The sequence below is a fragment of the Anabrus simplex genome, chromosome 1 (assembly GCF_040414725.1).
Source record: "Anabrus simplex isolate iqAnaSimp1 chromosome 1, ASM4041472v1, whole genome shotgun sequence".
Taxonomy (NCBI): Eukaryota; Metazoa; Arthropoda; class Insecta; order Orthoptera; family Tettigoniidae; genus Anabrus; species Anabrus simplex.
This window is the reverse complement of record NC_090265.1, coordinates 304,484,045-304,496,109: the sequence shown is the minus strand read 5'-3', so window position 1 is coordinate 304,496,109 and position 12,065 is coordinate 304,484,045. Positions and strand designations below refer to the sequence as shown.

General features: G+C 38.0%; 1 protein-coding gene across 1 annotated transcript in view; it reads left to right on the top strand.

The window, feature by feature from the left end:
• The window catches only part of LOC136864566 (zwei Ig domain protein zig-8), a 729,461-nt gene that overhangs the window by 627,593 nt on the left and 89,803 nt on the right, over nt 1-12,065 (top strand). The window lies entirely within an intron of this gene.

Sequence of the window (12,065 nt, the reverse complement as noted above, 5' to 3'; positions counted from 1 at the left end):
CCAGAAATCTCAGAAATTTGAAACTTGGTACGGAGGAAACTGATGACCCCAGGATCCCTAGAAAAATCGGAAATTCTCAAAATTCCCTGAAGGGGGCACGCTGGGGGGGCTCAAATTTTGGGCTCAGCATAAGAACACAGTCGTATAGTTTATCCAAAACGATAACCTATAGGTTTCGTGGGCTTAAAAATTTTCGAGAATTTCCTCATTTTTATCCCCTATCCCCCCAAATCAAAATGGCGGCACAACCTGCCAGACGAAGTAGACAATTGAAATTTGGTGAAATTATAGCTTTTGGTCCCTAACCGACGGGAAAATTCCAAGATGTTCAAATTTTTCACTTTTTACCCCCCAAAGATATCGAAATATGGAGGCAATTTTAATGACTGTGCAGACATTCCTTTTGAGCTATTTTTTGGCTAAACGGTAAGTCGTATCACAAAACGGATGGCACAATGTCGCTTCAATTCGGAGTGATCTACAACTTTGGTCCTGTGACATTTTGTCGTATCTCTCTCCCTAATACGTTAAATTTGGCCGTATTTCTGGATTGTTCGTAAATTTGGTGATTTTTACAAGTATATTTCATTGTTTGACACACTTATAAGAATGATAGGATCATCACGTTGTGTGCGCACATTGGCACGATTAAGGGACATATGTGTACCAAATTTCATGATTCTAGCTTATACATAAGTAGGCAAAAAGTAATGTAAAATGTTACAAATGCACCCAAATTTCACCCTATTAAAAATTTGATCTCAATTTACCCCCTTAATATGGGAGATACGAGGAAATGGTTTAGAAACAAACATGTAGAGCGATAAATGAGGCGTCTGATGGCGCACACCGTTTCTTAATATCATAAACCGTTTAGGAGATATGAATCTCGAAGTGGAAGTCTGCACTTTTCAACGTGCTCATGCTTATCTGTCATCTATATATATAAAAGCAAGTCGGGCTGGAGCGATGTATATATAAATATTTAAAAATGAAAAAAGACGTGAATTAATGAGGCACTTCCAGAAATCTCAGTTATTTGAAACTTGGTACGGAGGAAACTGATGACCCCAGGATCCCTAGAAAAATCGGAAATTCTCAAAATTCCCTGAAGGGGGCACGCTGGGGGGGCTCAAATTTTGGGCTCAGCGTAAGAACACAGTCGTATAGTATATACAAAACGATAACCTATAGGTTTCGTGGGCTTAAAAATTTTCGAGAATTTCCTCATTTTTATCCCCTATCCCCCCAAATCAAAATGGCGGCACAACCTGCCAGACGAAGTAGACAATTGAAATTTGGTGAAATTATAGCTTTTGGTCCCTAACCGACGGGAAAATTCCAAGATGTTCAAATTTTTCACTTTTTACCCCCCAAAGATATCGAAATATGGAGGCAATTTTAATGACTGTGCAGACATTCCTTTTGAGCTATTTTTTGGCTAAACGGTAAGTCGTATCACAAAACGGATGGCACAATGTCCCTTCAATTCGGAGTGATCTACAACTTTGGTCCTGTGACATTTTGTCGTATCTCTCTCCCTAATACGTTAAATTTGGCCGTATTTCTGGATTGTTCGTAAATTTGGTGATTTTTACAAGTATATTTCATTGTTTGACACACTTATAAGAATGATAGGATCATCACGTTGTGTGCGCACATTGGCACGATTAAGGGACATATGTGTACCAAATTTCATGATTCTAGCTTATACATAAGTAGGCAAAAAGTAATGTAAAATGTTAAAAATGCACCCAAATTTCACCCTATTAAAAATTTGATCTCAATTTACCCCCTTAATATGGGAGATACGAGGAAATGGTTTAGAAACAAACATGTAGAGCGATAAATGAGGCGTCTGATGGCGCACACCGTTTCTTAATATCATAAACCGTTTAGGAGATATGAATCTCGAAGTGGAAGTCTGCACTTTTCAACGTGCTCATGCTTATCTGTCATCTATATATATAAAAGCAAGTCGGGCTGGAGCGATGTATATATAAATATTTAAAAATGAAAAAAGACGTGAATTAATGAGGCACTTCCAGAAATCTCAGAAATTTGAAACTTGGTACGGAGGAAACTGATGACCCCAGGATCCCTAGAAAAATCGGAAATTCTCAAAATTCCCTGAAGGGGGCACGCTGGGGGGGCTCAAATTTTGGGCTCAGCATAAGAACACAGTCGTATAGTTTATCCAAAACGATAACCTATAGGTTTCGTGGGCTTAAAAATTTTCGAGAATTTCCTCATTTTTATCCCCTATCCCCCCAAATCAAAATGGCGGCACAACCTGCCAGACGAAGTAGACAATTGAAATTTGGTGAAATTATAGCTTTTGGTCCCTAACCGACGGGAAAATTCCAAGATGTTCAAATTTTTCACTTTTTACCCCCCAAAGATATCGAAATATGGAGGCAATTTTAATGACTGTGCAGACATTCCTTTTGAGCTATTTTTTGGCTAAACGGTAAGTCGTATCACAAAACGGATGGCACAATGTCGCTTCAATTCGGAGTGATCTACAACTTTGGTCCTGTGACATTTTGTCGTATCTCTCTCCCTAATACGTTAAATTTGGCCGTATTTCTGGATTGTTCGTAAATTTGGTGATTTTTACAAGTATATTTCATTGTTTGACACACTTATAAGAATGATAGGATCATCACGTTGTGTGCGCACATTGGCACGATTAAGGGACATATGTGTACCAAATTTCATGATTCTAGCTTATACATAAGTAGGCAAAAAGTAATGTAAAATGTTACAAATGCACCCAAATTTCACCCTATTAAAAATTTGATCTCAATTTACCCCCTTAATATGGGAGATACGAGGAAATGGTTTAGAAACAAACATGTAGAGCGATAAATGAGGCGTCTGATGGCGCACACCGTTTCTTAATATCATAAACCGTTTAGGAGATATGAATCTCGAAGTGGAAGTCTGCACTTTTCAACGTGCTCATGCTTATCTGTCATCTATATATATAAAAGCAAGTCGGGCTGGAGCGATGTATATATAAATATTTAAAAATGAAAAAAGACGTGAATTAATGAGGCACTTCCAGAAATCTCAGTTATTTGAAACTTGGTACGGAGGAAACTGATGACCCCAGGATCCCTAGAAAAATCGGAAATTCTCAAAATTCCCTGAAGGGGGCACGCTGGGGGGGCTCAAATTTTGGACTCAGCGTAAGAACACAGTCGTATAGTATATACAAAACGATAACCTATAGGTTTCGTGGGCTTAAAAATTTTCGAGAATTTCCTCATTTTTATCCCCTATCCCCCCAAATCAAAATGGCGGCACAACCTGCCAGACGAAGTAGACAATTGAAATTTGGTGAAATTATAGCTTTTGGTCCCTAACCGACGGGAAAATTCCAAGATGTTCAAATTTTTCACTTTTTACCCCCCAAAGATATCGAAATATGGAGGCAATTTTAATGACTGTGCAGACATTCCTTTTGAGCTATTTTTTGGCTAAACGGTAAGTCGTATCACAAAACGGATGGCACAATGTCCCTTCAATTCGGAGTGATCTACAACTTTGGTCCTGTGACATTTTGTCGTATCTCTCTCCCTAATACGTTAAATTTGGCCGTATTTCTGGATTGTTCGTAAATTTGGTGATTTTTACAAGTATATTTCATTGTTTGACACACTTATAAGAATGATAGGATCATCACGTTGTGTGCGCACATTGGCACGATTAAGGGACATATGTGTACCAAATTTCATGATTCTAGCTTATACATAAGTAGGCAAAAAGTAATGTAAAATGTTAAAAATGCACCCAAATTTCACCCTATTAAAAATTTGATCTCAATTTACCCCCTTAATATGGGAGATACGAGGAAATGGTTTAGAAACAAACATGTAGAGCGATAAATGAGGCGTCTGATGGCGCACACCGTTTCTTAATATCATAAACCGTTTAGGAGATATGAATCTCGAAGTGGAAGTCTGCACTTTTCAACGTGCTCATGCTTATCTGTCATCTATATATATAAAAGCAAGTCGGGCTGGAGCGATGTATATATAAATATTTAAAAATGAAAAAAGACGTGAATTAATGAGGCACTTCCAGAAATCTCAGAAATTTGAAACTTGGTACGGAGGAAACTGATGACCCCAGGATCCCTAGAAAAATCGGAAATTCTCAAAATTCCCTGAAGGGGGCACGCTGGGGGGGCTCAAATTTTGGGCTCAGCATAAGAACACAGTCGTATAGTTTATCCAAAACGATAACCTATAGGTTTCGTGGGCTTAAAAATTTTCGAGAATTTCCTCATTTTTATCCCCTATCCCCCCAAATCAAAATGGCGGCACAACCTGCCAGACGAAGTAGACAATTGAAATTTGGTGAAATTATAGCTTTTGGTCCCTAACCGACGGGAAAATTCCAAGATGTTCAAATTTTTCACTTTTTACCCCCCAAAGATATCGAAATATGGAGGCAATTTTAATGACTGTGCAGACATTCCTTTTGAGCTATTTTTTGGCTAAACGGTAAGTCGTATCACAAAACGGATGGCACAATGTCGCTTCAATTCGGAGTGATCTACAACTTTGGTCCTGTGACATTTTGTCGTATCTCTCTCCCTAATACGTTAAATTTGGCCGTATTTCTGGATTGTTCGTAAATTTGGTGATTTTTACAAGTATATTTCATTGTTTGACACACTTATAAGAATGATAGGATCATCACGTTGTGTGCGCACATTGGCACGATTAAGGGACATATGTGTACCAAATTTCATGATTCTAGCTTATACATAAGTAGGCAAAAAGTAATGTAAAATGTTACAAATGCACCCAAATTTCACCCTATTAAAAATTTGATCTCAATTTACCCCCTTAATATGGGAGATACGAGGAAATGGTTTAGAAACAAACATGTAGAGCGATAAATGAGGCGTCTGATGGCGCAAACCGTTTCTTAATATCATAAACCGTTTAGGAGATATGAATCTCGAAGTGGAAGTCTGCACTTTTCAACGTGCTCATGCTTATCTGTCATCTATATATATAAAAGCAAGTCGGGCTGGAGCGATGTATATATAAATATTTAAAAATGAAAAAAGACGTGAATTAATGAGGCACTTCCAGAAATCTCAGTTATTTGAAACTTGGTACGGAGGAAACTGATGACCCCAGGATCCCTAGAAAAATCGGAAATTCTCAAAATTCCCTGAAGGGGGCACGCTGGGGGGGGCTCAAATTTTGGGCTCAGCGTAAGAACACAGTCGTATAGTATATACAAAACGATAACCTATAGGTTTCGTGGGCTTAAAAATTTTCGAGAATTTCCTCATTTTTATCCCCTATCCCCCCAAATCAAAATGGCGGCACAACCTGCCAGACGAAGTAGACAATTGAAATTTGGTGAAATTATAGCTTTTGGTCCCTAACCGACGGGAAAATTCCAAGATGTTCAAATTTTTCACTTTTTACCCCCCAAAGATATCGAAATATGGAGGCAATTTTAATGACTGTGCAGACATTCCTTTTGAGCTATTTTTTGGCTAAACGGTAAGTCGTATCACAAAACGGATGGCACAATGTCCCTTCAATTCGGAGTGATCTACAACTTTGGTCCTGTGACATTTTGTCGTATCTCTCTCCCTAATACGTTAAATTTGGCCGTATTTCTGGATTGTTCGTAAATTTGGTGATTTTTACAAGTATATTTCATTGTTTGACACACTTATAAGAATGATAGGATCATCACGTTGTGTGCGCACATTGGCACGATTAAGGGACATATGTGTACCAAATTTCATGATTCTAGCTTATACATAAGTAGGCAAAAAGTAATGTAAAATGTTAAAAATGCACCCAAATTTCACCCTATTAAAAATTTGATCTCAATTTACCCCCTTAATATGGGAGATACGAGGAAATGGTTTAGAAACAAACATGTAGAGCGATAAATGAGGCGTCTGATGGCGCACACCGTTTCTTAATATCATAAACCGTTTAGGAGATATGAATCTCGAAGTGGAAGTCTGCACTTTTCAACGTGCTCATGCTTATCTGTCATCTATATATATAAAAGCAAGTCGGGCTGGAGCGATGTATATATAAATATTTAAAAATGAAAAAAGACGTGAATTAATGAGGCACTTCCAGAAATCTCAGAAATTTGAAACTTGGTACGGAGGAAACTGATGACCCCAGGATCCCTAGAAAAATCGGAAATTCTCAAAATTCCCTGAAGGGGGCACGCTGGGGGGGCTCAAATTTTGGGCTCAGCATAAGAACACAGTCGTATAGTTTATCCAAAACGATAACCTATAGGTTTCGTGGGCTTAAAAATTTTCGAGAATTTCCTCATTTTTATCCCCTATCCCCCCAAATCAAAATGGCGGCACAACCTGCCAGACGAAGTAGACAATTGAAATTTGGTGAAATTATAGCTTTTGGTCCCTAACCGACGGGAAAATTCCAAGATGTTCAAATTTTTCACTTTTTACCCCCCAAAGATATCGAAATATGGAGGCAATTTTAATGACTGTGCAGACATTCCTTTTGAGCTATTTTTTGGCTAAACGGTAAGTCGTATCACAAAACGGATGGCACAATGTCGCTTCAATTCGGAGTGATCTACAACTTTGGTCCTGTGACATTTTGTCGTATCTCTCTCCCTAATACGTTAAATTTGGCCGTATTTCTGGATTGTTCGTAAATTTGGTGATTTTTACAAGTATATTTCATTGTTTGACACACTTATAAGAATGATAGGATCATCACGTTGTGTGCGCACATTGGCACGATTAAGGGACATATGTGTACCAAATTTCATGATTCTAGCTTATACATAAGTAGGCAAAAAGTAATGTAAAATGTTACAAATGCACCCAAATTTCACCCTATTAAAAATTTGATCTCAATTTACCCCCTTAATATGGGAGATACGAGGAAATGGTTTAGAAACAAACATGTAGAGCGATAAATGAGGCGTCTGATGGCGCACACCGTTTCTTAATATCATAAACCGTTTAGGAGATATGAATCTCGAAGTGGAAGTCTGCACTTTTCAACGTGCTCATGCTTATCTGTCATCTATATATATAAAAGCAAGTCGGGCTGGAGCGATGTATATATAAATATTTAAAAATGAAAAAAGACGTGAATTAATGAGGCACTTCCAGAAATCTCAGTTATTTGAAACTTGGTACGGAGGAAACTGATGACCCCAGGATCCCTAGAAAAATCGGAAATTCTCAAAATTCCCTGAAGGGGGCACGCTGGGGGGGCTCAAATTTTGGGCTCAGCGTAAGAACACAGTCGTATAGTATATACAAACGATAACCTATAGGTTTCGTGGGCTTAAAAATTTTCGAGAATTTCCTCATTTTTATCCCCTATCCCCCCAAATCAAAATGGCGGCACAACCTGCCAGACGAAGTAGACAATTGAAATTTGGTGAAATTATAGCTTTTGGTCCCTAACCGACGGGAAAATTCCAAGATGTTCAAATTTTTCACTTTTTACCCCCCAAAGATATCGAAATATGGAGGCAATTTTAATGACTGTGCAGACATTCCTTTTGAGCTATTTTTTGGCTAAACGGTAAGTCGTATCACAAAACGGATGGCACAATGTCCCTTCAATTCGGAGTGATCTACAACTTTGGTCCTGTGACATTTTGTCGTATCTCTCTCCCTAATACGTTAAATTTGGCCGTATTTCTGGATTGTTCGTAAATTTGGTGATTTTTACAAGTATATTTCATTGTTTGACACACTTATAAGAATGATAGGATCATCACGTTGTGTGCGCACATTGGCACGATTAAGGGACATATGTGTACCAAATTTCATGATTCTAGCTTATACATAAGTAGGCAAAAAGTAATGTAAAATGTTACAAATGCACCCAAATTTCACCCTATTAAAAATTTGATCTCAATTTACCCCCTTAATATGGGAGATACGAGGAAATGGTTTAGAAACAAACATGTAGAGCGATAAATGAGGCGTCTGATGGCGCACACCGTTTCTTAATATCATAAACCGTTTAGGAGATATGAATCTCGAAGTGGAAGTCTGCACTTTTCAACGTGCTCATGCTTATCTGTCATCTATATATATAAAAGCAAGTCGGGCTGGAGCGATGTATATATAAATATTTAAAAATGAAAAAAGACGTGAATTAATGAGGCACTTCCAGAAATCTCAGTTATTTGAAACTTGGTACGGAGGAAACTGATGACCCCAGGATCCCTAGAAAAATCGGAAATTCTCAAAATTCCCTGAAGGGGGCACGCTGGGGGGGCTCAAATTTTGGGCTCAGCGTAAGAACACAGTCGTATAGTATATACAAAACGATAACCTATAGGTTTCGTGGGCTTAAAAATTTTCGAGAATTTCCTCATTTTTATCCCCTATCCCCCCAAATCAAAATGGCGGCACAACCTGCCAGACGAAGTAGACAATTGAAATTTGGTGAAATTATAGCTTTTGGTCCCTAACCGACGGCAAAATTCCAAGATGTTCAAATTTTTCACTTTTTACCCCCCAAAGATATCGAAATATGGAGGCAATTTTAATGACTGTGCAGACATTCCTTTTGAGCTATTTTTTGGCTAAACGGTAAGTCGTATCACAAAACGGATGGCACAATGTCCCTTCAATTCGGAGTGATCTACAACTTTGGTCCTGTGACATTTTGTCGTATCTCTCTCCCTAATACGTTAAATTTGGCCGTATTTCTGGATTGTTCGTAAATTTGGTGATTTTTACAAGTATATTTCATTGTTTGACACACTTATAAGAATGATAGGATCATCACGTTGTGTGCGCACATTGGCACGATTAAGGGACATATGTGTACCAAATTTCATGATTCTAGCTTATACATAAGTAGGCAAAAAGTAATGTAAAATGTTAAAAATGCACCCAAATTTCACCCTATTAAAAATTTGATCTCAATTTACCCCCTTAATATGGGAGATACGAGGAAATGGTTTAGAAACAAACATGTAGAGCGATAAATGAGGCGTCTGATGGCGCACACCGTTTCTTAATATCATAAACCGTTTAGGAGATATGAATCTCGAAGTGGAAGTCTGCACTTTTCAACGTGCTCATGCTTATCTGTCATCTATATATATAAAAGCAAGTCGGGCTGGAGCGATGTATATATAAATATTTAAAAATGAAAAAAGACGTGAATTAATGAGGCACTTCCAGAAATCTCAGAAATTTGAAACTTGGTACGGAGGAAACTGATGACCCCAGGATCCCTAGAAAAATCGGAAATTCTCAAAATTCCCTGAAGGGGGCACGCTGGGGGGGCTCAAATTTTGGGCTCAGCATAAGAACACAGTCGTATAGTTTATCCAAAACGATAACCTATAGGTTTCGTGGGCTTAAAAATTTTCGAGAATTTCCTCATTTTTATCCCCTATCCCCCCAAATCAAAATGGCGGCACAACCTGCCAGACGAAGTAGACAATTGAAATTTGGTGAAATTATAGCTTTTGGTCCCTAACCGACGGGAAAATTCCAAGATGTTCAAATTTTTCACTTTTTACCCCCCAAAGATATCGAAATATGGAGGCAATTTTAATGACTGTGCAGACATTCCTTTTGAGCTATTTTTTGGCTAAACGGTAAGTCGTATCACAAAACGGATGGCACAATGTCGCTTCAATTCGGAGTGATCTACAACTTTGGTCCTGTGACATTTTGTCGTATCTCTCTCCCTAATACGTTAAATTTGGCCGTATTTCTGGATTGTTCGTAAATTTGGTGATTTTTACAAGTATATTTCATTGTTTGACACACTTATAAGAATGATAGGATCATCACGTTGTGTGCGCACATTGGCACGATTAAGGGACATATGTGTACCAAATTTCATGATTCTAGCTTATACATAAGTAGGCAAAAAGTAATGTAAAATGTTACAAATGCACCCAAATTTCACCCTATTAAAAATTTGATCTCAATTTACCCCCTTAATATGGGAGATACGAGGAAATGGTTTAGAAACAAACATGTAGAGCGATAAATGAGGCGTCTGATGGCGCACACCGTTTCTTAATATCATAAACCGTTTAGGAGATATGAATCTCGAAGTGGAAGTCTGCACTTTTCAACGTGCTCATGCTTATCTGTCATCTATATATATAAAAGCAAGTCGGGCTGGAGCGATGTATATATAAATATTTAAAAATGAAAAAAGACGTGAATTAATGAGGCACTTCCAGAAATCTCAGAAATTTGAAACTTGGTACGGAGGAAACTGATGACCCCAGGATCCCTAGAAAAATCGGAAATTCTCAAAATTCCCTGAAGGGGGCACGCTGGGGGGGCTCAAATTTTGGGCTCAGCATAAGAACACAGTCGTATAGTTTATCCAAAACGATAACCTATAGGTTTCGTGGGCTTAAAAATTTTCGAGAATTTCCTCATTTTTATCCCCTATCCCCCCAAATCAAAATGGCGGCACAACCTGCCAGACGAAGTAGACAATTGAAATTTGGTGAAATTATAGCTTTTGGTCCCTAACCGACGGGAAAATTCCAAGATGTTCAAATTTTTCACTTTTTACCCCCCAAAGATATCGAAATATGGAGGCAATTTTAATGACTGTGCAGACATTCCTTTTGAGCTATTTTTTGGCTAAACGGTAAGTCGTATCACAAAACGGATGGCACAATGTCGCTTCAATTCGGAGTGATCTACAACTTTGGTCCTGTGACATTTTGTCGTATCTCTCTCCCTAATACGTTAAATTTGGCCGTATTTCTGGATTGTTCGTAAATTTGGTGATTTTTACAAGTATATTTCATTGTTTGACACACTTATAAGAATGATAGGATCATCACGTTGTGTGCGCACATTGGCACGATTAAGGGACATATGTGTACCAAATTTCATGATTCTAGCTTATACATAAGTAGGCAAAAAGTAATGTAAAATGTTACAAATGCACCCAAATTTCACCCTATTAAAAATTTGATCTCAATTTACCCCCTTAATATGGGAGATACGAGGAAATGGTTTAGAAACAAACATGTAGAGCGATAAATGAGGCGTCTGATGGCGCACACCGTTTCTTAATATCATAAACCGTTTAGGAGATATGAATCTCGAAGTGGAAGTCTGCACTTTTCAACGTGCTCATGCTTATCTGTCATCTATATATATAAAAGCAAGTCGGGCTGGAGCGATGTATATATAAATATTTAAAAATGAAAAAAGACGTGAATTAATGAGGCACTTCCAGAAATCTCAGTTATTTGAAACTTGGTACGGAGGAAACTGATGACCCCAGGATCCCTAGAAAAATCGGAAATTCTCAAAATTCCCTGAAGGGGGCACGCTGGGGGGGCTCAAATTTTGGGCTCAGCGTAAGAACACAGTCGTATAGTATATACAAACGATAACCTATAGGTTTCGTGGGCTTAAAAATTTTCGAGAATTTCCTCATTTTTATCCCCTATCCCCCCAAATCAAAATGGCGGCACAACCTGCCAGACGAAGTAGACAATTGAAATTTGGTGAAATTATAGCTTTTGGTCCCTAACCGACGGGAAAATTCCAAGATGTTCAAATTTTTCACTTTTTACCCCCCAAAGATATCGAAATATGGAGGCAATTTTAATGACTGTGCAGACATTCCTTTTGAGCTATTTTTTGGCTAAACGGTAAGTCGTATCACAAAACGGATGGCACAATGTCCCTTCAATTCGGAGTGATCTACAACTTTGGTCCTGTGACATTTTGTCGTATCTCTCTCCCTAATACGTTAAATTTGGCCGTATTTCTGGATTGTTCGTAAATTTGGTGATTTTTACAAGTATATTTCATTGTTTGACACACTTATAAGAATGATAGGATCATCACGTTGTGTGCGCACATTGGCACGATTAAGGGACATATGTGTACCAAATTTCATGATTCTAGCTTATACATAAGTAGGCAAAAAGTAATGTAAAATGTTAAAAATGCACCCAAATTTCACCCTATTAAAAATTTGATCTCAATTTACCCCCTTAATATGGGAGATACGAGGAAATGGTTTAGAAACAAACATGTAGAGCGA